The sequence below is a fragment of the Furipterus horrens genome, unplaced genomic scaffold (assembly GCF_987537825.1).
Source record: "Furipterus horrens unplaced genomic scaffold, mFurHor1.1.pri manual_scaffold_5, whole genome shotgun sequence".
Classification (NCBI taxonomy): domain Eukaryota; kingdom Metazoa; phylum Chordata; class Mammalia; order Chiroptera; family Furipteridae; genus Furipterus; species Furipterus horrens.
This window is the reverse complement of record NW_028327175.1, coordinates 113,983,168-113,989,053: the sequence shown is the minus strand read 5'-3', so window position 1 is coordinate 113,989,053 and position 5,886 is coordinate 113,983,168. Positions and strand designations below refer to the sequence as shown.

The following is a 5,886-nucleotide window of genomic DNA, read 5'->3' as shown; positions in this document are numbered from 1 at the left end:
AAAGTTACACACTTTTCAAATTTACTCATCTCTAATTACTTTAAAGTGTTTTTACAGCTCTCCTGAAAATTTTTTTGTTAATGTATTAGTTACCTGTTGCTGCATAACAGAGGAACCTAAAATTTAGCAGCTTAAAGCAACAATCATGCCAGATCTCACACAGGTTCTAGCTGGGTGGTTCTGACTCAGGGCCTTTCATAAGGTTTTCACCCAGATGTTGGCAGGTCTGGCATTATCTGAAGGCTCAACTCCGGCTGGAGAATCTGCTTCCAAGCTCACCCAGGAGTTTGTTAGCTGGCTTTAGTCCACTGACTGTTGGACAGAGGCTTCAATATTTTGGCACACGTGTCTCTCTGTGGAGTTTTTTACACTGTGGCAGCTTTCCTCCCTGAGAGCGAGAGATGAGAGAGAGAGAGATGAGAGAGAGAGAAGGAATAAAATTCCCAGTGAATTATTTTTGGTATGGTTTCCCCTGTTTATTAACATCTTGCATTAGTGTGGTACATTTGTTAAATTGATGACACATTTTTATGAATTGAAGTCCATAATTTACATTAAAGTTCATTATTTGTGTTGCATAATTATACGTTTTTTATTTCTTATTTTTAAGTTATGGTAAGGTATACATAATGTAAAATTTACTGTCTTAACCATTTTGGGTTATATAGTTCAATGATATTAAATACATTCATATTGTGCTACTAGTACCGCCGTCCATATCCACAGCTCTTTTCATCTTGCAAAACTGAAATCTATTAAACAATAATTTCCTGTCGCCCCCCCTCCCCACCCCCAGCCCAACTGTCTCTGTGAACTCAACTACTTTAAGTGCCTCATATAAATGGAACCATATATTTGTCTTTCTGTGACTGGTTTATCTCACTTAGCGTAATGTCCTCAAGGTTCTTCCATGTTGTAGCAAATGTCAGATTTCTTTTTTATTTTTAAGGCTGGATAATATTCTATTGTATGTACATACCACACTAATTCATTCATCTATTGATAGACACTTGAGTGGCTTCTACATTTTATCTGCTGTGACAATTCCAACTGATATTGATAAATACCCCATTACGGTATCATACAAAATAGTTTTATGCCATAAAAATCCGCTGTGTACCATCTCCCCCATGCCCCAGAAAACCACTGACCACAGGAAACCACTGATCTTTGTATTGTTTTGCCTTTTCCAGAACATTCGATAGTTGGCAGCATACCGTATGCTGCCCCTCTCAGGTGCACACAGCCTTAGTTCTGCCTTATCCTTCTGTTAGAAGTGAGTCCAGCCCACACTTAAGGCAAGGGCAGTTGAACTTCACTGCTTAAAGTGGGGAATACCACAGAATTTGTGGACATATTTTATGTCTCCACAGTTAAGCAGATGAGTCTGCAAGTGCCAGCATTTATTAAGCATCTGCTATTGTGTTGGGCACCGTCTTAGTGTTTTATGCTCATGATCCATTAACCCTGACACCAGTTCCATGCACTTGCTATCCTACCCATCACCTCCATCGTTTAGATGACAGCTGTCACTCTCCCAGGTCTTATATCTCATAAGTGGCAAAGCCAGGACCTCTTTTCCTTCCAGCCAGGACGTAAATTCAGGTTTACGTTTTAAAATTATATCATGCTGCTTTCCCTTAGTCTAGGGAGAAATCTAGATCCAAGGCTTAGGTTTAGGGCACAAAACATAACCCCTAAAAGTGTTAGCAGATTCCAGACATCTTCCAGCTGCCCCTTTATCTTCTTTTTTTTTTAGTTTTAGTTTTCTGCTGCTGCTCTAACAGCAACACAGGATTATTATTTGAAAGTTCTGCAGTTCAGAGGTCTAACCCAGGTCTCACTGGCTTATCAGGGTGTCAGCAGGGCTATGCGACTTTAGGAGGGTCTAGGGGAGAGCCCCTCTCCTTGCTTTTTCCCGCTTCTAGAGGCATGCCCTTTTCCTTGACCTGTGGCTCCTTCCGTCATCTTCAAGGCCAGCAACACTGCATCTTCCACCTTTAAGGACTCTCATGGGGCCCACCCAGACAATTCAGAACATTCTTTCTATTTTTTAAAATAATTTACTTATTTATTTGTTTGTTTGTTTATTTCATTTTTAGAGAGAGGGGAAAGGAGAAAGAGAGGGAGAGAAACATCACTGTGTTGTTGCCTCTCACTTACGCCCCCAACTGGGGACCTGACCTGCAACCTAGTCATGTGCCCTGACTGGGAATCGAACCAGCGACACTTGGTTCACAGGCTGGCACTCAATCCACTGAGCCACAGCAGCCAGGGCATTGTAATTTTGATGTGGTTGTGTGAGGAGTTGAGCCATGTCTGCCTATGCCACCATCTTAAAGAGGCTTTACTTTAAAAAACGTTTTTGGTAACAAATTCTAAACCTATTTTTGTTTTTTCCCACTAGAATATAGGAATCTTGACAGCAGCAACTGTGTTTTGCTCACTGCTGTATCTCTGGAGTATATATATATATATTTTTTTTGTAGTTTCACTTAAGTATATATTTTTAAATAATTTATTTGTTTGTCTATTTATTTATTTTTAGAGAGAGGGGAAAGGAGAAAGAGAGGGAGAGAAACATCACTGTTTGGTTGCCTCTCACTTGCGCCCCCAACTGGGGACCTGACGTGCAACCTAGTCATGTGCCCTGCCTGGGAATCGAACCAGCAACACTTGGCTCGCAGGCTGACGCTCACTCCACTGAGCCACAGCAGCCAGGGCTTCATTCTTTCTATCTTAAGGTCAGCTGACTAGCAACCTTTTTTATTTTTAATACAGCAACTGCCTCTATTTGGTTGTAACCTTAACTTTATTTTCCTTAACGGTAATATTTCACCTTTACTGTTTTTGCATTCATCAAAGGAATACCGCTGCACTGCAAAATTACGCACATGTAATTAAGTACCTGATACCTGCATTTTGATTTTGTTAACAAGCGATGCAAAGGATTATATTATCTCATTAAGAAAGTATTTTCCTTAGATACATTGTTTAATTTTGATTTTCTTTAAAAGGGTTATAGCAAAGGGCTGTTTCAAAGGTTGATTTTTTTCTCCTTTCACGAGCTGTGCTCGAAATCGCCGAACACCCTTCATGGAGATATCTTTAAGGTTTTTGCGATCAACAAAATTTCCTTCTCAATGTTTTCTTGACTGGTACACTTCACATCGATGTAGTGGCAGTCGGTATCGACAAAGCAGCAGGAAATTGCCTTCTGGAATCCTTGAGTTTTGTTCTGACCAGATCCACGGATGAGCAAAGGATGAAAAAAAAATGGTGTCTCCCTTCTCCATGACAAGGTGCACGTGGGCATTGTTTCTGTCATAGTCCTGGATCCCATGAAACATTGTGTTAACTCCCCCCTCCCATGGGGATAATCGTGCAGCTTCAGGGTGCTTTTCTGCATGCCTGGGAGCACCACCAGGCAGCCGTGGTTGTTCCGGTCAATGTGCTCCATGGCTGTCCAAGCACAGTCTTATCGCTGGGCCTGAAGGGGAAATAATGCAGATCCTGGTGCAGGGGATGGCAGGATGTCTTCTGGCCAGAAGCTGGGGGTTTGTTTATCAGCATTGCATTCATGGCCATAATGTTGGGTCTAGTGAAGCACTCCACATATTTCAGAATCTCAGGGAGAGTGCAGTATCTGAAGAGTTCCTCATCTTCTTGGAAATCTTGGACCTTGGTTACCACTTCTTCACTTAGAGCATATTCTGATTTTGCAATGGTCACATCTCTCATCCCTGTTAATCCAAGTGGTTTTACCTCCTGTCTGCAAATTTTTTCAAACTCACTCCTAAAGCATTCAATATCAAATACCAAATTTTTGATGACAAGAAACCCATTTTTCTTATAAAATTTTCTCTGTTCTAGGCTTAGGACATTATTAGGGTATACTGGATTTGCTGAGAATGGAAACTGGCAGGAGAAAGAGCCCCTGAAGTGGGGTAGGCTCTGATGGCCCTGGCTGATGGGTGGCCGAGGTGGCCCAGCACTGTATGCAGGCGAGGGGCAGCGCATGACCCATCCATGGTGACCACCGAGAGACCATGGGGCTGGGCCTCAGGTCCACTTGACTTCTGCGGGCAGCCCTGCCTCCGGCTGGCAAGCAGCTGATTAGCAACCTTAATTCAACCTACAAACTTGACTCACTTATATCACAAATTTAATTTGCAGGCATTCACAGATTGCTGAGATCAGGAGGTGAACATCTTTGGAGGGGACATTATTCTGTCTTTTATGTCCACCTGCTCTTTTTTCGAGAAGCTGATAAATAAGAACTTCGGTCACGGTTCCTTTGCCCTTGGAGACCCATTTGAGATCTGCTTATGGGGCGTTTAGGCGGGAGGCTGGAGGGAGGAAGAGGAAGTTGAATGAGGTCAAAGCATGTAGTGTCCTGGTGCCTTCCCTGAGTGGCCTGCAGTGGCCTTCCATACAGCTCACCGCCCCTCCTCACAAAGCAGCCCCCTTTCCATCTCTGTCTGGGGACCGTAACAGTTCGTTCCCCTCACCAGCCCTTGCCTGGGGGCGGCAACAGCCATGCCGCTCCTAATTTGGGTTCCTTCACATCCTGTTCAGTTTTCTTCCACTCTTCCTACACCTTTGGAAATAGTACCTCTATAAATTAAGTCTCCTTAAGTAATCCCAGTTTGAATACGCCATCTGTTTCCTATGGAGAACTTGACTGATACAGTGACTAAGGATATTCATGTTTAAAGTAAAAATAAAAAAGTGTGTGTCTTAAATTAGGGTAAGCTGAATCTTTCAAAGCATGGCGTTTCACCCCTTAGCAGAGATGTTGACATGGAGCCAGGACCCTGAACTAGCATGTTGCTTTCTGGAACCAAGTGAAATCTCCATGCTGAGGCCATGCTTTCTGACTATGTAGCCAGGACCTTCCTCACAACGTTGACTGTTCTGCCTTTGAGTCTCTCCTGGTGCCTATATTACAAAAGGTGATAAGTTCAAGAATTCCCCCAAATTGTGCTGGGTTATGGTCCTTGTTGTAGAAGACCTGATTCAAATTTAAAGGGAAAAAAAAGGATTTAAAAAAATTTAAACAATTCCACAGGTGAACTAATGAGCTAATTACAGAAAGCAGTTTCAAAACATTGGCATTTCACAGGTAAACAGCATCTGCTGTGAAGTCATGCATAATACTTGAAGATGTTCTTGTACTCCGGGTGGTTTTCTTTTCTCTTTTGATTGTGGAGGAAATATTATAAAATGACTTTCTGTGTGCCTTGCTATAAAAACCATGAAGCACCTACCAAGACCCTGGCTGGTTTGGCTCAGTAGATTGAGCGTCGGCCTGCGAGCTAAGTGTCGCTGGTTCGATCTTCCAGTCAGGGCACATCAGAGAAGGAAAACTCTGATTCCAAAAAACCTCCGCTGCCTTGCGGCATACCTCTTCAGGGGAAAGGCTAAGGGAGTAAACCCCGACAGAAAATCCGGAGCCGGAGTCCCTAAGGCGGTTTGACGTTGTAGTCAACACCGGCAACTCCTGCGGCGCACCTGAAGCCAAGCTGTATTGACTCCGTCTTTCCCTTGGATCCTTCAACTGCGAAGAGAGGGGGGGTCTGCTGCATGGGCAACAGCAGACCCTCCATATCACCCTGCCCAGGCTCTGTAGCTTCAGCTTCACTGGAGAGGACACTCCAGCGTCATCGCAAGATGTCGATTCAACACGGGAGGAGACAGATACCGTGTCACTCCCAAGTCGGACTGCACAACCATTCTCGGCGGTGCAGATAGACTCTTAAGAAGCTACACCATTGTCTCTCGAGATGGACGGCTGCCGACGACGACGACGACCTACCAAGACCCTTCCTTGGTGTGAGTCTTGAACCCTAACTTGCCTTTTCCTTTCAGACACAGCCTGGTCCA

The 5,886-nt window shown here is 43.7% G+C and overlaps 1 pseudogene; it reads right to left on the bottom strand.

Annotated features, from left to right (window-relative positions):
- Nucleotides 1-2,981: 2,981 nt before the first annotated feature.
- On the bottom strand, nt 2,982-4,031 carry LOC150009308 (phytanoyl-CoA dioxygenase, peroxisomal pseudogene; annotated as a pseudogene).
- Nucleotides 4,032-5,886: the final 1,855 nt, after the last annotated feature.